Genomic DNA, 23,949 nt, shown 5'->3' with positions numbered 1-23,949 from the left:
GTAAAAAAAATGCAGAATAAAAAATACCATCAATAAGGGGTTTCTTTATAGTGTTTTCCTTTTTGTCTAAATACTGCCTATAAGCTTGATCAGAGAGTGAAAATAACAACACAAGCGGTAATTCATGTTGTCCTGGTAACCTCTGACTCATATCATGCTCAAGCATGAGCCACAATGTTGTTTTATGGTTGAGTGCATGTTGTGCATTTGTGTAAGCCTGTGGTCACATGCAGTGGAGAGGTACAGAGGTTGACTGCTCTCTCATCTCCTCTCCTTTATTACAGTGACTGTAGCTTTCGGGCTGGCGGATGAGGATTCACATTTGTTCCCAATAAGAGGACGTCACTGCTCTCTGCAAATGTGGGGCAGTTATGCTTGAGGTCATGGCGGGCTGTGAGGGGACAAGGAACGGGTTGTTGTGGGGACATTCATGCCTACAACAATACGCCATGGTTGTGTTCAGCAGGCATGACATGGGAAATAATTTTAAACGGAATGAGGTACTACTCCGTTTCCTGCCTTTTGAAAGGGACACCGTGCTCTCTGTTTCCCTTTCTCCCTGCAGCAAGACAGAATCTCTCCAAGGTGAGTCATTAAGGTGTGTCCAAATTTGGTTTTGCGTGTGTGTAAGGCTTAAAGGGAAGGCCCTCTCCTTTGGCTTGGGTTAACAGGACAGTTCAGCTCAGCACAGCTCTCCTCGAAGACAGAGTTCCCCAACCCTGGTCCTCGAGTACGCTCAACAGTACATATTTTTGTTATAGCCCTGGACAGACTCACCTCATTCGGCTTATTGAGGGCTTGATGATTGGATGACAAGTTGAATCAGGTGTTCTTGTCCAGGGTTACATTAAAAAAATATATTGTTGGGGATACTCGAGGATCAGGGTTGCTTTAAGACACCTTTTTTAAAGCCCAAACATATTGGTATCAGTTTAAAATAGGATTATATTTCACATTGCCCAACTGTAATTCTATTCTAGGCTAAAGATTCACATGATATAATGGCATTATTCTGTTAGAAAGTAGAACATGGAAATGTTCCAGATCACTAATAGGGTGAATGTATAGACTGATGTTTGCTCTCTCACCAGGTACAATAGGTAAACCCCTGCTATAAGGAACCCTAGCAGCTGCCTAAAGTGAATGGGAACGTCCTAGAGAGAAAACCTTCACTGTTTTAAAGAAGGGATTCTCCCATCTGAGCCTGGAGATACGATCATCCTCAAGGTAAAAGCCATGTTAGGCTGATGGGTCACTGCCAATTGTGTGTCACACAGACACATGATGTGTGTGTGTGTGTGGGTGGGTGTGTATGAATGAATGAGAGCAGCATTTCAACATTTCAATCAATCAAAGTTAGTTTTTTTTAATTTTCAGAAATTGTGAGACCATGTTTCCATCTAGTGTTGACTTTGCGGTGGTGAAAAAGTGCTGACTACACTACATACAGTGCTGTAGCAGTTAAGGCAGACACGTTTCATTTCTCATTTCAAACAGCTGTTGTAAGAACCCATAGCCCATGTCCAACTCTCTAATACAAGAAAAGGAACCATTATATTCAGATTAAGCAAAGGAGCATCTGAGTACTGATAAAAGATGATATCAAACCTTTGTGAAAGACTTCCATATCATGATATATCCTGTGGTCTTTGTAATCTAATCTGTATAATTCCCCCGGTGAGCTAAGCAGTATTAACCCCCTTAACCATGTCAGTCATCATCCAGGGGTGTTTGTGATAACTAATGACGGTGAGTGATTTTTGATTTGATTTGAGTGGCTGGAAGGAGGACAGCAGCAGAGCGGAGGGATGGAGAGAGGTACTTAGTATTGGCTGATAAAAGCTGGCCTGGGTCCAGCGGCTCCTCCTGTCATTGTAATGCTGTGTACAATAATCTCCCTGCTCTCTCTCTCCCTAACACTAATTCTAACCTCAACCCTAAACACCCTAGAAATAGCATTTGCCCTTGTGGAGACAAACAAAATGTCGCCCAGTAGGTCAGATTTTTGTTATTTTACTATTCTTGTGGGGACTTCCACACGTCCACACACACACACACACTCACACACATACACACACTCTTTTACGCTACTGCTACTCTCTGTTCATCATATATGCATAGTCACTTTAATCATATCTACATGTACATACTACCTCAATCAGCCTGACTAACCGGTGTCTGTATGTAGCCTCGCTACTTTTATAGACTCGCTACTGTATATAGACTGTCTTTTTACTGTTGTTTTATTTCTTTACTTACCTATTGTTCATCGAACACCTTTTTGCACTATTGGTTAGAGGCTGTAAGTAAGCATTTCACGGTCTACACCTGTTGTATTCGGCGCACGTGACAAATAAACTTTGATTTGATTTGAATTGATACTCAGTCAGTCAGTCTGTGGGGAAAGCCAGAGAGCTCTCGATGTGTGGCAGCAGCACTGTTAATCTATTGACATCAGGTCAATGGATTTATACCTAATCTAGGGATGAAGCTGTATTGTGTTTTGTATTATGAGTACAGTGTATATGTGTGTGAGCATGAGTCTGTGTTTTTGATTATACAAAGTCTATATTTGTGAATGTGTGTGTTTACAGCATACTGACTGTGTGTGTCTTTGTGATATACAGTGTGTGTGCCAGACTGCCAGGACATCTTGTGAGGTCACAGGTCAAGTGACATTGAGGGGCTACTGAGACAGTCTCAGGCAGAGCTGCTGTGGATCCAGAGACAGCTGTCAATCATCGCTGCCAGGAACTCCCATCACCTGCAGGCCAAAGGGAAGGTAAGGCTTAGGCCATGTGAGCTCACCTGTGGCCTTCTTCTGACTTTGCCTTGACCTTTTATGTTACCTTTTAAATATAACCCAAATGTTATGCATATCCTTGTTAAATGTGTCATTTATATGTTGTACTTTAAGTCAGTTGTCAATGTGTCCAGGAGAGGACAGTATATCTCACTGAAAGCACCAATGACCCAATGGTAAAAAGCAATGTCTGGATTCACCAATCAGAGGAAGAAACAGGGTGAAATCCATGATGACGTGTTATTAGCATCTTCAGTGGGTGTGGTTAAAAGGTCTTGTCAAATGACACCTTGACTCCTCAGACTCATTTGCCTGTCCAATCCCAACTAGAGCCTTACAGGGTTTTGCATTGTGCCTGAAAACCAACTGGCTTATAAAGAACTGTATCTAAGGACGGAGAGAGAGGGAGGGAGTGTGTACTCTCAGAGCAGCTGGCGTTGCTAGGCAACAGAGTGGAGGATTTTTTTTCTTCTTCTCTCCCTTTCTCCAGCCCTGTAAAATAGAGAGCTGCTTATGACTAACCAATACCTGCTGCTGTGATATTGTAATCTCCCTAAAAACACCACTCTGCTTTTAGAGGTATGATCTGGGATTGGGGAGGGCTGAGAGGGCACTGTTGCTTATTGGTCAGTCAAGGTGAAGGTGAGTTTTGATTGGTCTGTCCTGGTTAGCTTTGGTTTTTCCATTTGGCCCATGTCCTCCAGTACTTTAAGGTAAGGGTATTTTAGGAGTCCAAGCAGAGCCAGGAAGCACACATCTCACTATACCAAAGCTAGGATGAGGACAGGTGACATAGCAGTTCAAAAATAAATGCATGAAGGAATAGAAAGAAAAGAGAGAGGGACACATGTCAGTGTTTGAATGGGGGGAAGACAGGAATGATGAATCATGGCTAAGAGGATGGAAAAAGGAGCAGAGTTAAGTGATCCAGGGCAGTAATACATCGACCCAGTATACTCAGATCATGCCTTTCTCTATTCTAAAAAAGAGAGAGGAGAGTGAGAGAGATGGGGAGAGCGAGACATGGGTGTGAGGGCTGCTCAGGGACGACTACAGGGAGGAGATGCGTGAAGAGGAAACGTTCATCCATGATGCAATCATTTACACATCAATGAGCTGAGATTTACACAGGCAAATGATATGAATGCTGACAACCTTCAATGGGTTTGTGTGTGAATTTTTGTGAGTGGGATGAAGAGGAGGGATGTGGACTGCACGGAGCATGCGCGTGCATCTGTGAGAGACAGGGAAGGGAGAGATCGAGAAAGGCTGAGAAGTAGGGGAGGGAGGGAGTTTGTCGTGATAGAGAACCTGCGAGCGCTACTAAGGAGGAGAGAGTGCGAGAGAGAGCGGGAACACAAGCGAGTAACTGAGAGATGGTGTGTGTGTGTGAGAGAGAGCCTTAGTGCGTCTGACTCTCGGGGCTGTAGACTGGACCAACCATTAAGCCTTTGAAACGCTCACGGCGCACACACACGTAGGCACACGCCACTGCCGCGTCACCCCTGCCGGCCGGTAACGAGAGGGAGGATACAGTCGTTTTGAGACAAAGGGGGAACTGCCTTTGAGGTAGGGAGCTTTTTTACCCTATGCACCACTAGTGTTGTGCCACTGTCTCAGTGGGAATTGTTATTGCCATAACCTTCTGCAAAATGTAGCATACACATTTTCAGCAAAAGCATGTGCACATACATGCATGTGTAACGCTCTCACCACAGACTCGGATAGATCAGCATTGGAACAATGGTGAAAAGAACATCTCAGTAAACAAACTTGTATGGTATTGACTTGGTTTACACTAAACACACACACACACTCAGAAACTACAGTAGATGTTAGCCATGACACTCTTATTCAATCCACTAAAGAGGAATATATCATGACTAACCAGGTGTGGTTTGTGTGTGTGTGTGGGTGTGTGTGTGTGTGTTTGCTTGCACACTTACATGCATATTTGTGATTTGTGCCCATGGACTTGGTTGCGTGGGCGATGCTGCTGTGTTGCAGAGAGAGAGAAGTGTCTGTCTGCTGTGTGCTCCTCCTCAGCTCTACTCTGCTCTGCTGCTTTGAGAGAGACTGCTATGGCTGAGACTGCAGCTCTGAAACACTCTAGGCTAGGCTGGGCCAGACTGAGTAGCTACATTAGGCAGGACCATACATTAGGCAGGAGCTGGGAAGGCCTGTGGAGAGCTTGGCTACATGGGTCTACAGTCTATAGGACACCATGCAGGCTTTTGTGCATCTATATAGGGCTAAATGGGGCTAGGCATGGCAAGGCAGTGCTGTGTGGGATTTGGCAGGGTCATATACCACTTGGCCCCGACTGGCTAGTGCAAGCAGGGCCTGGCACGGCTGTGGAGGGAGGGGAGAGGATAGGCTGGGTGAGGCTACCTCATGACTAGGGAGGTAGGCTGGGTAGGTAATTGCAGGGTTGAATATACCTGAGCAGATATGACCAGGACCAGGCTAAATGTTTTTATAGTGGATGACTAAGAGGGATTCTCTGTGTGTGGGTGGTTTTATGTGATGAGCTGGTATTACCTTCAAAATCAAGCTGCCTTTTACAATGACACGTGTAGGATGACAGGGTGACAACTGGCCTTGACCAGGATCCCCATAGGACGGTGCACATTTGGCCCAGCGTCATCCGTGGTAGGGGGGGGCGTTTGGCCGGTGGGGCTTTCCTTGGCTCATCGTGCTCTAGCGACTCCTTTTGACAGGGCCTGGAACCTGTAAGCTAACTCCGGTCGTCAATTGAACGGTGTTTCCTCCGACACGTTGGTGCGACTGACATCCAGTTTAGAGAGCAGTGTGATAAGAAGTATGTGGCCAGGTGGGTCATGTTTCAGAGAATGCATGACTCGACCGTCGCCTCTCCCGAGCATATTGAGGAATTACAGAGATGAGCCAAGGAACCAAATGCAGGGAGAAAACGGGGTAAAAAAACAGGCTTGTGGCCATACCACCCTTTACACACCTGTTCAGGGTCGGACCTGGTTAGTACTGGGTCGGGAGACCGCCTGGAAATACCAGGTTCCGTAAACTCAAAATACATATGAAAAAAGAGAAAGGGTGACATGATGAGTTAAATGGAGAGAGCGAGAGCACCCCATAGGCTGTGTTGGTATAGTAGTGTCTCAAGGCCACAGTGGGTGGTAAAGGTGGTGTTATTGAGGTTGACATTTGGCACATTGGATGTTGCAGCTAACAGACCTCAGGCTTTTTCCTACTCTCACTCTATTCTTGTCCATCTGCAATGAGGAAGGCTTTCACTAGGTTTCACTTTATCACAACCATCACGGACTGTGTTCCAAATGGCACCATATTACCTATATAGTGCACTACTTGGGTTCGGGTCAAAAGTAGTGCACTATATAGGAAATAGTGTGCCCCCCTCCCACAGATGATCCCGCAGGTGAAGAAGCAGGATGTGGCGGTCCTGGGCTGGTGTGGTTACACGTGCTCTGCTGTTGTGATGACTGTTGGACATATTTCTCGAAAAACAATGTTAGAGGCGGCTTATGGTAAAGAAATGAACATTCAATTCTTTGGCAACATCTATGGTGGACATTCCTGCAGTCAGCATGCCAATTGCATGCTCACTCAAAACTTGAGACATCTGTGGTATTGTGTTGTGTGACAATACTGCACGTAATGATCATGCTGTTTAATCAGCTTGTTGATATGCCACACCTGTCAGGTGGATGGATTATCTTGGCAAAGGAGATATGCTCACTAACAGGGATGTAATCAAATTCGTAAATAAAATCTGAGAGAAATAAGCTTTTGGGATAAAACAACAAGTACTGTATCTAATAATGACCTAATAACCACATATTACATAGTAACACTACATGAATGACTAGTATGTCAATAGCACAGTAAGTATAACAGCAAGGACTGTATATTTTTGCTGTTGTGTGTTTCTTTGCAATAGCCTACTATCTGTATATTATTCTTTGCAATAGCCTACTATCTGTATATTATTCTTTGCAATAGCCTACTATCTGTATATTATTCTTTGCAATAGCCTACTATCTGTATATTATTCTTTGCAATAGCCTACTATCTGTATATTATTCTTTGCAATAGCCTACTATCTGTATATTATTCTTTGCAATAGCCTACTATCTGTATATTATTCTTTGCAATAGCCTACTATCTGTATATTATTCTTTGCAATAGCCTACTATCTGTATATTATTCTTTGCAATAGCCTACTATCTGTATATTATTCTTTGCAATAGCCTACTATCTGTATATTATTCTTTGCAATAGCCTACTATCTGTATATTATTCTTTGCAATAGCCTACTATCTGTATATTATTCTTTGCAATAGCCTACTATCTGTATATTATTCTTTGCAATAGCCTACTATCTGTATATTATTTTTGCAATAGCCTACTATCTGTATATTATTCTTTGCAATAGCCTACTATCTGTATATTATTCTTTGCAATAGCCTACTATCTGTATATTATTCTTTGCAATAGCCTACTATCTGTATATTATTCTTTGCAATAGGCTATTGCAAAGAAACACACAGGACTGTATTTAAATATTTAGGAAATAGGAAGTAGTAAAGAGTGACTAATCATCACACACAATATTAGTAGTAACATAATAATAACAAGAATGAAAATTTACTTAGAATACTATTACTCTATCACATAACAACAGCGACATAACAACAGCGACAACAACTTACTTTGTTTTCACATCCCATGCACATACAGTATGTCCATCCACGCTCTGACACTGGAGAAAACACAGTTCAGGCCCAGCTAATACTTTACTCTTGAAAGAGTATGCAATGGACCCGACTGGCCAGTGCTGGGTTAGCTAGGAGCATCTGACCTATCACAGGATGCATCAATGTATTGGCAGAGTGTGGAGTGCATCGGGACTGTTTGATCGGCTGAAACCACGAGCTGGAGGTGATCGATATCTGTCATGTGAGTGGGAGAGTTAGATAAAGCTGCGCCAGCCAAATGTAAACAGCACACACGCTGGAAATTAGTCCCACAGCGCCCTCGGCAGGGGGATTCTGTAACAGTTCTTGAAGCCGGTTTCTTACAGCCCGACTGGCTGGTTTTCTGATTGGGTGTACAATTGGCTGGCTGGTTTGATTCCTCTAGGACTGAATCCTCTAGGTAGAATGTTGTCCTGATAGTTATAATTTTTTTATATATTTGTGTTTTACCCCTTTTTTCTCCCCAATTTCGATCTTGTCTCATCACTGCAACGCCCCAACGGGCTCGGGAGGCGAAGGTGGAGTCATGCGTCCTCCAAAACATGACCCACCTAACCGCGCTTCTTAATACCCGCCCGCTTAACCCAGAAGCCAGCCACACCAATGTGTCGGAGGAAGCACCGTTCATCTGACGACTGAGGTCAGCCTGCAGGCGCCCAGGTCTGTTGTGACGCCTTTAGCATTGTGATGCAGTGCCTTAGACCGCTGCGCCACTCAGGAGGCACCCTGTTTGTCTTTTTGTAGATAGATGTGATGCTTTGTTGGCTGGTTGGATGTCTGATTCTCTGGTCTTAAATAAATCCTCTTAAGGATCCGCCCCTTTTTTTAAATTTTCGCCCAAAATGACATACCCAAATCTAACTGCCTGTAGCTCAGGCCCTGAAGCAAGGATATGCATATTCTTGGTACCATTTGAAAGGAAATACTTTGAAGTTTATGGAGATGTGAAAGGATTGTAGCAGAATATAACACAATAGATCTGGTAAAAGATAATACAAAGAAAAAAATCTCTTTGATTTTTTGTACCATCATCTTTGAAATGCAAGGGAAAGGCCATAATGTATTATTCCAGCCCAGGTGCAATTTCGATTTTGGCCACTAGATGGCATCAGTGTATTTGAAAAGTTTTAGACTGATCCAATGAACCGTTGCATTTCTGTTCCAAATGTTGTATCAAAACTGCCCAAATGTGCCTAATTTGTTTAATAATAACTTTTCATGTTCAAAATTGTGCACTCTCCTCAATCAATAGCATGGCATTCTTAAACTGTAAAAGCTACTGTACATTGGACAATGCAGTTAGATTAACAAGATTTTAAGCTTTCTGCCAATATCAGATATGTCTATGTCCTGGGAAATGTTCTTGTTACTTACAACCTCATGCTAATCGCGTTAGCCTACGTTAGTGCAACGCATCCGTCCCATGGAAGGGACACCGATCCCGAAGAAGCAATGTTGAATGAGATGTCTCACCTACAGTATCTATCTGTCCATCTGTCTCTTTTCCTGCTATATGAGCTGGTTGGTTGTCTGGTTGGATATATGTCTGTCTGGTTGACAGATCCACAGGCTGGCCCGTTTGTCTGGCTCGCTTCCTGCCTGGTTGGTGGCATGGCTGTTTGTGGCTGATTGTCTGGCTGTTGGTCTGTCTGGTCTGTCTGTCAGGGGGGCTGCTGTGTGTGTGTGCCAGCTGGATGGTTGACAGACAGTCTTCCAATGGTAAGTGTAAGTGATTTGCACAGCGGTGTGTGTGTGTGTGTCAGGATTAGGAAATCCTCCCCTGGAAGGTTTAGTTTAATACCCCAAACACATTCATAGTTCAGGAATAAAATAATAATAATAGCCTAAATAAAACAAACACTTGTGTTCTTGGCTTTTGGTGTTATTGTGGCGTGGTTCATGTAGTTTGGAGACCCTCCAATCAGAGGTCACTCAAGGGCCAAAGCCATTTTGTCTGAAAAGCTTTTAGAGAGACTGTAAATTGATGTTCTGACAAGCTTGTCTTTCAGAAACATTTTCCTCATTATACACTTTGATAATGAAACATTTCAGAGAGAAAGCTGTATCACAGAAGAGTGGGAGATAGACAGAACAGGAAGAGGGAGAGGGAGACAGAACATGAAGAGGGAGAGGGAGACAGTACATTGAGTTCAGGCATCCTTTTAAAGCAATGCACTACAAGTTGCTTTTGTCTAGGTGGATATGTTGCTTTTTATATCTCTAGATATTGGAGTGCTTGGGCGGGGTAAGTGCCTCGCTTAGGCGCTCAAAAGGACCACTACACCCCACTAGGGATTTCAAACGGTAGCTTCCCAACCTCCAGCCCTATATCATTCACCCATAATGCTTTGTGAGACGCCTGGACGTCACATCAGCTCGTCGGCCGGCCCTCTCTCGTTCTGTATCCTTCCACAGAGCTGTGTGTAGTGTAAGCAGGTCGGAGAAGTGTATCTGTGTTTTCTCATCAACTCCCATTAACACACACGTACACCACACACACACACACTGTCACGCCCTAACTGTAGATTGCTTTGTATGTTTCTATTTTTGTTTGGTCAGGGTGTGATGTGGGTGGGCATTCTATGTTTGTATGTCTAGGTTTTGTATTTCTATGTTTTGGCCTGGTATTTTTCCCAATCAGAGGCAGCTGTCTATCGTTGTCTCTGATTGAGAACCATACTTAGGTAGCCTGTTTTCCCACCTTTAGTCGTGGGTGGTTATTTTCTGTTTAGTGTTTGTATCACCTGTCAGAACTATTTCGGTTATTCCTTTTGTTATTTTGTATTTAGTGTTCAGTTTCTAATAAATAATATGAACACGTATCACGCTGCACCTTGGTCCTCACCTTCTTCCGATGAATGCCGTTACAGAACCACCCACCAAAAAAGGACCAAGCAGCGTGGTAAGGAGGAGAAGCGCTATCTGGAGAAATGGACATGGGAGGAGATACTGGAAGGCAAGGGACCCTGGGTACAGGCTGGGGAGTATCGCCGTCCGCAGGAGGAATTGGAGGCAGCTAAGGCTGAGCAGCAACAGGCACGAGAGGCAGCCCCAAAAAATGTTTGGGGGGGCACACGGGGAGATTGGCGGAGTCAGGCGATAGACCTGAGCCGACTCCCCGTGCTTACCGGAAGCAGCGTAGTACTGGTCAGGCACCGTGTTATGCGGTGAAGCGCACGGTGTCGCCAGTACGCGCTCATAGCCCAGAGTGCTATAGGCCAGCCCCCCGCAAGTGCCATGCGAGAGTGGGCATCCAGCCAGGGCGGATTGTGCCAGCTCAGCGTGTTTGGTCTCCGGTACGCCGTTTCGGCCCAGGGTATCCTGCGCCGGCTCTGCATACTGTGTCTCCGGGGCACTGGGAGGGTGCAGTTCGCCCTATGCCTGCGCTTCGCCCATGCCGGGCGAATGTGGGCATTGAGCCTAACGGAGAGGTGCGAGTGGTGTGCACCAGATCTCCAGTGCTCCCCCACAGCCCGGTTCAACCTGTGCCTGCACTCTGGAGGTTCCGGGCTAAAGTGGTCATCCAGCCTGGAGGAGTGGTGCCAAGGCTGTGCACCAGAGCTTCAGTGCTCCCCCACAGCCCGGTCCATCCGGTGCCTCCTACACGCACCAGGCCTCCTGTAGGTCTCCCCAGCCTGGTGGGCCCTGTGGCAGCCCCACGCACCAGGCTGTCTCTCCGTCTCCTCCCTCCAGGTTCTCTCTCCAGTCCGGAGCTGTCAGAGCCGCCCGTCAGTCCGGAGCTGCCAGAGCCACCCTCCTGCCCGGAGCTGCCAGAGCTGCCCAACAGTCCGGAGCTGCCAGAGCTGTCCGTTAGTCCGGAGCTGCCAGAGCCGCCCGTCAGTCCGGAGCTGCCAGAGCCGCCCGTCAGTCCGGAGCTGCCAGAGCCGCCCGTCAGTCCGGAGCTGCCAGAGCCGCCCGTCAGTCCGGAGGCGCCAGAGCCGCCCGTCAGTCCGGAGGCGCCAAAGCCGCCCGTCAGTCCAGAGGCATCACTCACTCATCTTTCACGCCCTGACCGTAGATTGCTTTGTATGTTTCTATTTTTGTTTGGTCAGGGTGTGATGTGGGTGGGCATTCTATGTTTGTATGTCTAGGTTTTGTATTTCTATGTTTTGGCCTGGTATGGTTACCAATCAGAGGCAGCTGTCTATCGTTGTCTCTGATTGAGAACCTTACTTAGGTAGCCTGTTTTCCCACGTTTAGTCGTGGGTGGTTATTTTCTGTTTAGTGTTTGTATCACCTGTCAGAACTGTTTCGGTTATTCCTTTTGTTATTTTGTATTTAGTGTTCAGTTTCTAATAAATAATATGAACACGTATCACGCTGCACCTTGGTCCTCACCTTCTTCCGATGAATGCCGTTACACACACACACACCCACACACACACACACACATACACACACCTCCCTGAGGGGATGGAGTGTTTAGAGGGAGTCATGAGGAGACGTGTCCACTGGAGGGTGGCTAATTTCAGCAGGCAGGGACAGAGGCAGCATCAGTGTTCCCTTGAGTCAGCTGTCACTTCAGACTGGCCTAACTCTGCCCTGGATCCCTAGCTCCATGCAGTTGCAGCCACAGTCACAGCCCCATTCCCTCTTTACTGTATGATAGGCCCTGGGGAGGAGGCTATGCCTGGACACACATGTCATTATGTGAGACTGGCAGTTATGACATTGTGTTTCTTATGTCCTCCTGTACTGTCGTCTCAGGAAAGTCGTTTGCTCTGTAGCCCTGGTAGATGCTAAAGAAAACTTGAATTTGGGGTATTGAAAACATATACAATACTGTTCAAAAGTTTGGGGTCACTTAGACATTTCATAGTACATTAGTGTCTAGTTTGAAAAAGAGATGCCTCACAAGTCCTCAACTGGCAGCTTTATTAAATAGTACACGCAAACACCAGTCTCAACGTCAACAGTGAATATGCGACCCCCGGGATGCTGGCCTTCTAGGCAGAGTTGCTAAGAAAAAGCCATATCTCAGACTGGCCAATAAAAAGAAAAGATTAAGATGGGCAAAGGAACACAGACACTGAACAGAGGAACTCTGCCTAGAAGGCCAGCATCCCAGAGTTGCCTTTTCACTATTGACGTTGAGACTGGTGTTTTGCGGGTACTATTTATTGAAGCTGCCAGTTGAGGACTTGTGAGGCGTCTGTTTCTCAAAATAGACACTCCAATGTACTTGTTCTCTTGCTCAATTGTGCACCAGGGCCTCCCACTCCTCTTTCTATTCTGGTTAGAGCCAGTTTGCGCTGTTCTGTGAAAGGAGTAGTATACAGCGTTGTACCAGATCTTCAGTTTCTTGGCAATTTCTCGCATGGAATAGCCTTCATTTCTCAGAACAGGAATAGACTGACGAGTTTCAGAAGAAAGTTATTTGTTTCTGGCCATTTTGAGTGTGCAATCGAACCCACATGCTGATGCTCCAGATACCCAACTAGTCTAAAAAAGTCCAGTTTTATTGCTTCTTTAATCAGAACAACAGTTTTCAGCTTTGCTAACATAATTGCAAAAGGGTTTTCTAATGATCAATTTATCTTTTAAAATGCTAAACTTGGATTAGCTAACACAACGTGCGATTGGAACACAGGAGTGATAGTTGCTGATAATGGGCCTATGTAGATATTCCATTCCATACAAGATTAACAATGTCTACACTGTATTTCTGTTCAATGATGCTATTTTATCGAACAGAAATTTTGCTTTTTCTTTCAAAAACAAGGACATTTCTAAGTGACCCCAAACTTTTGAACTGTACTGTATTTTCCTGTTTCACCCCTTCATCTCCTTCAAATAATAATGGATTGCATTTATATCTTCCTTGGTATAATAACTTCTTGAGGCTGAACCCCTCGACAACATCCGCTGAAAAGGCAGAGCGCGAAATTCAAAAATATTTTATAGAAATATTTAACTTTCATAAATTCACAAGTACAATACACCAAATTAAAGCTTAACTTCTTGTTAATCTACCGATCGTGTCCGATTTCAAAAAGGCTTTACAGCGAAAGCACACCATATGATTATGTTAGGTCAGAGCCTAGTCACAAAAAACATACAGCCATTTTCCAGTCAAAGAGAGGAGTTACAAAAAGCAGAAATAGAGATAAAATTAATCACTAACCTTTGATGGTCTTCATCAGATGGCACTCATAGGACTTCATGTTACACAATACATTTATGTTTTGTTCGATAAAGTTCATATTTACATCCAAAAATCTCAGTTTACATTGGCGCGTTATGTTCAGTAATGTTGTGCCTCGAAAACATCCGGTGGATTTTCAGAGAGCCACATCAATTTACAGAAATACTCATCATAAACTTTGATAATAGATACAAGTGTTATGCACAGCATTAAAGATATCCTTCTCCTTAATGCAACCGCTGTGTCAGATTTAAAAAAGTTTCACGAAAAAAGAATCTGAGTACGGCGCTCAGACACAAAAACAAGCCATACAGATACCCGCCATGTTGTGGAGTCAACAGAAGTCAGAAATAGTATTATAAATATTCACCTACCTTTGATGATCTTCATCAGAATGCACTCCCAGGAATCCCAGTTCAACAATAAATGTTTGTTTTGTTCACAAATCCAAACCGACGAGGTGCGGGCAAGTCCAGGCGAAAGTTCAGATGAAAAGTCCAAAAGGTTATATTACAGTTCGTAGAAACATGTCAAACGATGTATAGAATCAATCTTTAGGATGTTTTTGTTGTTGTTTTAATAATGTTTCAACCGGAGAATTCCTTTGTCTTTAGAAATGCAATGGAACGCAGGTCGCTCTCACGGGCGTGACCAGCTCATGGCATTCTGCCAGACATCTGGTTGAAACAGCTCTCATTCTCTCCCCCTTCACAGTAGAAGCCTCACACAAGGTTCTAAAGACTGTTGACATCTAGTGGAAGCCTTGGGAAGTGCAATATGACCCCATAGACAGTGTATATTAGAAAGGCAATGAGTTGAAAAACTACAAACCTCAGATTTCCCACTTCCTGGTTGGATTTGTCTCAGGTTTTCACCTGCCATATGAGTTCTGTTATACTCACAGACATCATTCAAACAGTTTTAGAAACTTCAGAGTGTTTTCTATCCAAATCCACTAATACTATGCATATATTATCTTCTGGGCCTGAGTAGCAGGAAGTTTACTCTGGGCACGCTTTTCACCCGGACGTGAAAATGCTGCCCCCTATCCCAAATAGGGATGGCACCTTTTGCAGTGCCCCTGGGCAGTGGGGTCTCCTTAGACCAGATGGAGGAGTTTGTCACTGTGTCCTACTAGTGGCCCTCTAAATCTAGAACACACAAAATGCCATCTATTCTCCAGAGCTCAGCATATTGCACCATATCTGCTTTTGATCAGTTAGGTTTCCAGATAACCAGCGGTTTGGCCCTTCAAGCCATTGGTTAAGTCCTAATCATATTTTATCATACTCTTTATTGCATTTATCTTGATCACAATCTATGTCCTCAGAGAATGTATATTGTATAGATTAGCAAGTGTATGTCTGGTTCCTTTATGGCATATGGGTCTTTATGGCAAGCTCTCATGCATAGCAAATGTGTGGGTCTGGTGAGCTGTGGCACTTTGGATTGTGCAGTCAGGAGATTGTGTGGAGGTAAAGTGAAGAGCAAAGAAAAAGTAAGGACAGGAAAACGGGGGAAGGGGTGGAAGTCCTCTGGGGCTCCTCCTGGTCCAGGAAGGTGCTGTAGCCGTTGTCCTGGCAACAGGCCCACTAGCAAGATAGGGACAGATTCATAAAGGGAAACTGACAGACCATAATGGCTTCTTGCTGTTGCAAGCCTCACTTGTTCCAAATCAATTTCACCCAATGGAGATGTAAGGCGGAGATGGCAGAGATGTGCAGAGCACCTTACTGTACACACGCTAATGGCTTGTCATTGGCCAACACGCATAGGCCTAAAGCCTGGAACATGCTTCCTGGAATCCATGTGACTTGATGGTCAGCTGTTATGTCCATCCAGTATCTTAACGCTCTTATGGTAATGACCACTTCACTGACATGCTCTCCATATTGCCATAAATCAACTATTGGAACAATTATGAAATATGTAAATGTGCTATAAATAATTTACAGGGAAAACTATTATGCTAGCAGAGTGAATAGTGTTTGCGTGTGTGTGTGTATGCGCATAAACCTGTTATTACATCCACATTGTTGTGTTATGGTTACACAACAGTTCATTTCGTAACTCCATGGTCCTTGTGCAGGAGGAATTCTTACTCATTCCAGCTTTGTGAAATAGAATGGACATGCCACATGAGTCACCAGAGGCTGGGTTGCCAGAGTGGGACTGTGTTATAGTGATGGGTTTTCTAGATTGGGGATGCTGGAATATATATTTTCATTTTTCAATTTTAGTCATTTAGCAGATGATCTTATCCAGAGCGACTTACAGGAGCAATTAAGTTTAGGTGCCTTGCTCAAGGGTACATCAACATATTTTTCACCTAGTTGGCTTTGGTATTCGAACATGCCCCCTTTCAGTTACTGGCCCAGCACTCTTAACCACTAGGCTACCTGCCACCCCAAATATATACACTACATGAAAAAGTATGTGGACACCTGCTCGTCGAACATCTAATTCCAAAATCATGGACATTAATATGGAGTTGGTTCCCCCTTTGCTGCTATAACAGCCTCTACTCTTCTGGGAAGGCTTTCCACTAGATGTTGGAATATTGCTGCGGGGACTTGCTTCCATTCAGCCACAAGAGCATTAGTGAGGTCGGGCACTCATGTTGGGCAGTTAGGCCTGGCTCGCAATTGGCGTTACAGTTCATCCCAAAGGTGTTCCATGGGGTTGAGGTCAGGGCTCTGTGCAGGCCAGTCAAGTTCTTCCACACCGATCTCGACAAAGCATTTCTGTATGGATCTCGCTTTGTGCACGGGGGCATTGTCATGCTGAAACAGGAAAAGTTCTTCCCCAAAATGTTGCCACAAAGTTAGAAGCACAGAATTGGCTATAATGTCATTGTATGCTGTAGCGTTAAGATTTCCCTTCACTGGAACTAAGGGGCCTATCCCAAACCATGAAAAACAGCCCCAGACCATTATTCCTCCTCCACCAAACTTAAAGGTTGGCACCATCCATTGGGGCTGGTAGCATTCTCCTGGCTTCTGCCTAACCCAGATTCGTCCATCGGACTGCCAGATGGTGAAAGGGTCCAACGGTCCAACGGCCCCAGAGTCCAACGGTGGCGAGCTATGCACCACTCCAGCTGACGCTTGGGATTGTGCATGGTAATCTACGACTTGTGTGCAACTGCTCGCCATGGAAACCCATTTCATGAAGCTCCCGACGAACAGTTCTTGTGCTGACATTGCTTCCAGAGGCAGTTTGGAACTCGATATTGAGGTGAGCACAGACAATTTTTACACGCCAAGCGCTTCAGATCTCGCCGGTCCCGTTCTGTGAGCTTGTGTGGCCTACTACTTCACGACTGAGCCATTGTTGCTCCTAGACATTTCCACTTCACAATAACAGCACTTACAGTTGACCGGGGCAGCTCTAGCAGGGCAGAAATTTGACCAACTGACTTGTTGGAACGGTGGCATCCTATGACGGTGCCATGTTGAAAGTCACTGAGCTCTTCAGTAAGGCCATTCTACTGACAATGTTTGTCTATGGAGATTGCATGGATGTGTGCTTGATTTATACACCTGTTAGCAATGGGTGTGGCTGAAATTGCCAAATCCACAAATTTGAAGGGGTGTCCACATACTTTTGTATATATAGTGTATATGTAACCGATGTGAAATGGCTAGCTAGTTAGTTAGCGGTGGTGCGTGCTAATAGCGTTTCCATCGGTGACGTCACTTGCTCTGAGACCTTGAAGTAGTTGTTCCCCTTGTTCTGCAAGGACCGCGGCTTTTATGGAGCGATGGGTAACGATGCTTCGAAGGTGGCTGTTGTCGATGTGTGCAGAGGGTCCCTGGTTCGAGCAGGTAGGGGCGAGGAGAGGAACGGAAGCAATACTGCTACATATATATACAAACACTCAGTGTACAAAACATTAAGAACACCTTCCTAATATTGGGTTGCACCCCACCATTTTTGTCCTCGGAACGGCTTCAATTCGTCGGTGCGTGGACTCTACAATGTGTCAAAAGCGTTCCACAGGGATGCTGGCCCATGTTGACTCCCACAGTTGTGTCAAATTGGCTGGATGTCCTTTGGGGAGTGGACCATTCTTGATACACAGGAAACTGTTGAGCGTGAAAAACCCAGCAGCGTTGCATTTCTTGACACAAGCCGGTGTGCCTGGCACCTGCTACTATACCCTGTTCAAAGGCACTTAAATATTTTTGGAAAAAGCAGGTGTCTTTAAGGTTTTGTACTATGTAATTGTGAATAATGATGCGTGAGAAAGTTACAGACGCACAAATAAACATACCCCCAAGATATGCTAACCTCTCATCATTATAATAACGGAAGGTTAGCATGTTATAGGGGGGGTGATATTTATGCCTCTAACTTTCTCACTCACCATTATTCATGATTCATTCAGGATTATCCGTAATCATGGTAGCATCCACATTCATGTAGAAGTGTTTAGAAACACTCTATTCTTATTTACAATAAAAGTGACTCTAAAATGACACAATACATTATTTACCATTCATTTCTATTGAGCACAAACTAATCTGAAACACAACCAAACCAAACAGCAAATGCATACAATAAGTTTGTATAGTCACAAGCTTGATGTAATTATTGCATGCCAAGAATATGGGACCAAATACTAAACGTTTGACTACTTTAATACACATAAGTGAATTTGTCCCAATACTTTTGGTCCCCTAAAATGAAGGGACTATGTACAAAAAGTGCAGTAATTTCTAAACTGTTCACTCGATATAGATGAAAATACTCTCAAATTGAAGCTGACAGTCTGCACTTTAACCTCATAGTCATTGTATCTTTTCAAATACAAAGTGCTGGAGTACAAAGTACTGTCCCAATACTTTTTGAGCTCACTGTAGCTCAGTATTTTAATTATTTATTTTATCCAGTCATTATTGCTCTAATTTATCAAAGGTGGCAATGTCGGACCACACTGTATATGGATTGAATTTAAATAGCAACTTTCTACGTACTAAGGGACTCAAAGTACTTTACATAGTAAGGGGGAAACTCACCTCATCCACCAATGTGTGGCACCCACTTGGGTGATGCACGGCAACCATTTTGTGCCAGAATGCTCACCACACATCAGCTAACACAGTGGAGAGGTGAGGCGTGATATACAGTATGCCTATCTATCTATCTATCTATCTATCTATCTATCTATCTATCTATCTATCTATCTATCTATCTATCTATCTATCTGTCTATCTGTCTGTCTGTCTGTCTGTCTGTCTGTCTGTCTGTCTGTCTGTCTGTCTTTCTTGTCTGTTGCCCTGTTGCCCTTCTGTGACGGACAGGGCATAGCAGGAAGAGACCCTGCATGAGGAATGACCTGTGTGTCGTTAAGGAGGGTCTCGCTCCCGCTAGAAGGCTACAGCTGTCTCCCAGACACAGTCCCCATGGCAACGCCTCTTCTGTGCGAGCCCCGGCACATGAGGACCATCAATGATGGTCCTCATGATGATAATAATAATATGGATGCTAACTGGAAAAACTGCTAATTAATAATAAAGGCTTATAACAGTGTAGTGCCAGGGTCATAATTAGTGTTAATAATGTGTGTTATTCATATGCATAAAGACATAATCACTGGTTTAACATATCCCAATAAAAAACCTTATATTGCAATTCTATTGAATCAACTCGCCCCCAGGAAATTAACATTGTTTTGGTGAATGCTTCCTAAAGTGATTTCGGTAGGGTCTGCATTGGTTGAGGTCTCCATCCTCCCTAATTGAATTTGACCCAGACAGAGCAGAGCTCTTTTAGCTCTCTCTCTCTCTCTCTCTCTTAGGCTGCCTCCATAACTCCATTTTCCTCTCCAGGAGACTGCTAAAAGCACAGCACCATTTTCATAGAGGAAAAAATGTATAGGACCGACACGATTCCTCTATTCCACAATGAGATATACAGTAGCTGTATCGTGACAGAAAGGAACAGAAAAGGGGGTAACCCATGAATTATTGGGTTAATTAAGCAATGGATTGAGGGCCTACGAAGGCCCACCACTCCTCTACCAAGTCCCATGCAGTCTGGGTGTAGCCAGCCTGGGCACTGAGTTCAGCTGGATGCATGGTTTGTGTTGGCATTAATCAAAGCGGACTTGATCCAGATCTGAACGGACTGAGCCAGCCCATAATCAAATCAGAGGCAGAGCAGAAGGCTCATTGCTGGCACATAGGCTAAGTAATTGAAAGGTCAGTTGAAATATATAACCACCTACTTACTGTACCTACCTACCTGTGTGTGTTTGTGTGTATGTGGGTGTTTGTGCGTGCGTGCACATGTGCGTGCTCCTAAAATTAATACTATTTTGAAATAATTGATTTATATCTGATAAAAATTTTGTCCCAATTCACCTGCACCTGTCCAATAGCTTTTCCCGGGTTTCCACTGTAAAGCCTGTCTTTTCCATATAAGTGTTTTATCTTCCATTTGTAAAATAGTTTAATCCACATATTTAAGTAGGTTGTAGGCTTTTTGAATGAAGACAGCTTTTAATAATGTAACTGATTTGGACAAGATCGTTTAGTTTTCCTCCAAAACTTTGGGTATGGAAAAATGCTTTCAGTGCAAACTTAAATTACTAAAACCAGATATATAGTATGTACAAAAAGTATGTAGATATTTGACCGATATATTTTAAATTAATATAATCTTTCGGAACTAACAATCACCAAAATAAAGCCAGGGAGAACAGAAAATTCCCAAAACAATTTTAGCAGTAATTATGTTATTATTATGTTTGAGCAAAAGAACAGTACTAGCCATGGCAAAATGCTAAGAATTATAGGAAATTAGCTTTCAAACTGAAACGTGTTCTCATCTCCATGGCAAAATGTGTAGAATAGCAGGAAATTAGCTTTAAAACTGTTCAAATGTATTTCTGCTACATAGAGAAATGTGCAGGGAATTGGCTTTAAAATGCAAACATTTCTCTACACCACTAAGATAGAGGCATCTACATTGTTCTCTAAAATTTAGCCACGCCGACAGGCCAACCACACACATCGCCACACCCTCTGCCATGCCCACCACCTAAGCCCTTTTTGATCTAGAAAAAACCCTGGCTTGTTAGCAAAGCTGTGGTAAATATCCCTAGCTTGATAAAGCAGAGAAAATGGAGGGTGGGGTGGGGGGGGTCGTTATGCTTTTCAGTGTATTACTTATGATAGTCATGGGGTTGGGTGGGGGGGGTCGTTATGCTTTTCAGTGTATTACTTATGATAGTCATGGGGTGGGGTGGGGGTCGTTATGCTTTTCAGTGTATTTCTTATGATAGTCAAATAATCATTCTCTGTTGAGTTTTAAATAAATCAAAAGACAATGCACGTGCTGAGAGATGTTTATCATTAAGAAGCAGAATGGTCTGGAAAACTGTAGATTTCTCATTTCCAAACTGATATACTGTCATTTTCTTGTTGTGGAGTCTTGTTGTTATTGAGAAGTGAAAGGGTCAAATACTGTGGGCCTATGCAACACTGTATACATTACTCAGTGTCTAAGTCAATGAGAGCGAAATAACGTTCTCAAAACAAGAAGTCACAGATTTTGCCCAGTAGCAATGCAAGGGTGACTAGTCAGTATACCCACATGGATGATGACGTCCATAGAGGGTTCAAAGGCCACGGCTAGCCAAAGGAAGGGGCTATCTGAATTTAGAAAGCCTTTACTACTGCTTGTCCAAATAGCTGTGTTACATGGCCCACAAAATCAACACAACTTAGGAAGTGTTTTTAGTTACGTTGCCTTGGGAACTGCCTGTTCCTGTCCTCGAGCTATTAATGACTGAAATGAACCCTCGAAGTGAGAGAGCTGGAAAAGCAGACCCATTTCAGTAATACCACCTGTTCTTTCAGTCAAATTCAGCAATACAAATTTCTTGTCTATTTTCTATAGAATCTCAGCCATATGAATCTTATAAGCCAGATCTAAAGCAAGGAGCAATATGTGCAAAAAATATGACACCATTGAAATGTAGGGCCTTCCTGGATTATTTCAAACCTGACTAACCAGATTAAGTCGTTTTGGACCCAACACCACTGGGCACACACGCACACTGATTAAGGCATAGAATTATGAGAGGAAGAAGAAGGTGTGTGTGTGTGTGTGTGTGTGTGTGTGTGTGTGTGTGTGTGTGTGTGTGTGTGTGTGTGTGTGTGTGTGTGTGTGTGTGTGTGTGTGTGTGTGTGTGTGTGTGTGTGTGTGTGTGTGTGTGTGTGTGTGTGTGTGTATATTTGCTCCGATTCAATTTGTGTTAAAACTGAGAAGATTACTAATTCAATTTGCCATCAGCAAGCATCAAAACACACAGCAGATTATTCAACCGATCCAGCATGTTTTAGGTTCGGGTGTGCACTGCGCATCATGCGCAATTGATTCTTATGTCATACTCTCTTATGACTTCATATTCTTTCTTATTTTCTTCCTCTCGTTCCATCGTTCTCCTCCTTTGCACCTCAGGATCTTGCTCAATGCTCAGGTGTGTGTGATCAGCATTTTTCACATTTCAAAAAAAGTTGTTTGTCTTGCACGAACACACACACACACACACACACACACACACACACACACACACACACACACACACACACACACACACACACACACACACACACACACACACACACACACACACAGTGTATGCAGAGGAACGTAATCTGCATACATACAGACCCCAGCGACAGACAGAGAACTACAGTATGTGACTACAATCAAACAGGTTCCACCCATTCTGCAGTCACCGACAGCATACACTTTTAGCATTCTAGCAGTTAGCATTGTGTGTTTGCTTGTGTGTGTGACAGAGAGAGCAGCATCAGTCAAGCACTGCCCAATTAGCCCCACCCCATACACAATGCTACTCCACAGCTAGAGGAGGAGGAGGGGAGGAAGGGATCGGAGGAGGGGTCAATCCACCCTCAGACAAACCCCTCAGCAACTATCTCCAGCTTTCAGACAGTCAGTCAGGTAGTGAGGCAGTCAGTCAGGCAGCCCACTGGAAGCCCAGCCCCCAGCAGACAGGCAAGCAGGGCAGCTTCCTCCTCGTAGGACTACTCCCGATGTTGCAGTACAGCCCTCTGGAACTCTACTGCTGCTAGTAGGAGATTAATTCAGCAAAGGGGATTCTGGAGCTAGCTGCACAACCAGAGAACCTGAGAGAGAGAGGAGGCAGAGAGAGAGAGAGACAGAGAGAAGAGAGAGATAGTCAGGAGGCAGAGAGATAGAAAGACAGGAGGAAAAGAGGGACAGAGAGTCAGGGGGTGGAGGAATGAGAGAAGGGGAGGAAGGGAGGGAGAGACGCAGGCCTAGGCGCTGCTGCTGCTGCAGCCGCCTGACATTTAGCCACCCAAGATAATAGGAAGGAAGGAACACTAGCAACATCTCAGTCACAGAGCTACAATGCTACTGTAGCTAGCCAGCAGACACGGTAAATACTGCTCCTTATCACCACTTGGCCTCCCCCAACAACTGCATAGTATCTATCTTTCTCTCTCTTCTCATCTTCTCATCTCCTTTCCTCCCTCTCTCTATCCCTTGGGTGTCTTGCCTGTGTTTGGCACATGTGTGTGTGGCTATGTCTGTATGGCAGCCATGTGTGTAGGCTGCATTGTGGTTTTAGTGTGGCACATGCAGCTCTGTGGCTGGCTGAGGGAAGCTTCTCCCATGTACTATGCCGGAGGAGAGCTGGGAGATGGAGTGCAATAGTACATCAGGGACGCTGGGCACTCCAGCATTGTTAGCTCTGCCTCACTGTACGCTGCCACCCGTTTCTCATAGCTGTGTGGTCTGTGTGGTCACTTAGGCCTGATGTCACCTACACTCAATTCAATTCAATTCAAGGGTCTTTGTTGGCATGGGAAACATACGTTAACATTGCCAAAGCAAGTGAGGTAGATAAGCAAGGAGGGGAGGGGAGATTGGGTGGGGGAAATGCAAATAAGAAAGTACTATAGAGACAATGGTGTCTTTTCCTGATTTTGGTGGTTGGTTGTGTGACATGAACCTCTCCCTTTTCCTGGCCGATGTGTTGGAGACGATGGGAATCTCCATCCAGCAGAAATGTGCTCTTTGATCCCAGTACTGTGTCATAGATGTAGCTACAGGGTGTATATTCCTCTTCTACAACATAGACTGATTGAATTCTTTGTAGAGGAAGAAGAAATCTGTGCAGCCCTGTGTAAGTCTATTTTTGGTGATAGGGAGGAGGCTTTTTGGAAACGGCCTAGCTCCACTTA

At 44.3% G+C, this 23,949-nt stretch overlaps 1 protein-coding gene across 6 annotated transcripts in view; it reads left to right on the top strand.

The window, feature by feature from the left end:
* Window positions 1–23,949, top strand: part of LOC139544024 (RIMS-binding protein 2-like) — an 80,518-nt gene that overhangs the window by 505 nt on the left and 56,064 nt on the right. For all 6 annotated transcript variants that reach the window (XM_071350697.1, XM_071350696.1, XM_071350695.1 and 3 more), the window contains exons 2-4: window positions 285–585; window positions 1,092–1,227; window positions 2,628–2,782. The gene's annotated coding sequence lies outside the window, so the exon portion shown is untranslated. The remainder of the gene's footprint in view (window positions 1–284; window positions 586–1,091; window positions 1,228–2,627; window positions 2,783–23,949) is intronic.

This window comes from Salvelinus alpinus, chromosome 18 (assembly GCF_045679555.1).
Source record: "Salvelinus alpinus chromosome 18, SLU_Salpinus.1, whole genome shotgun sequence".
Classification (NCBI taxonomy): Eukaryota; Metazoa; Chordata; class Actinopteri; order Salmoniformes; family Salmonidae; genus Salvelinus; species Salvelinus alpinus.
This window is presented reverse-complemented; position numbering and strand designations above follow the sequence as displayed.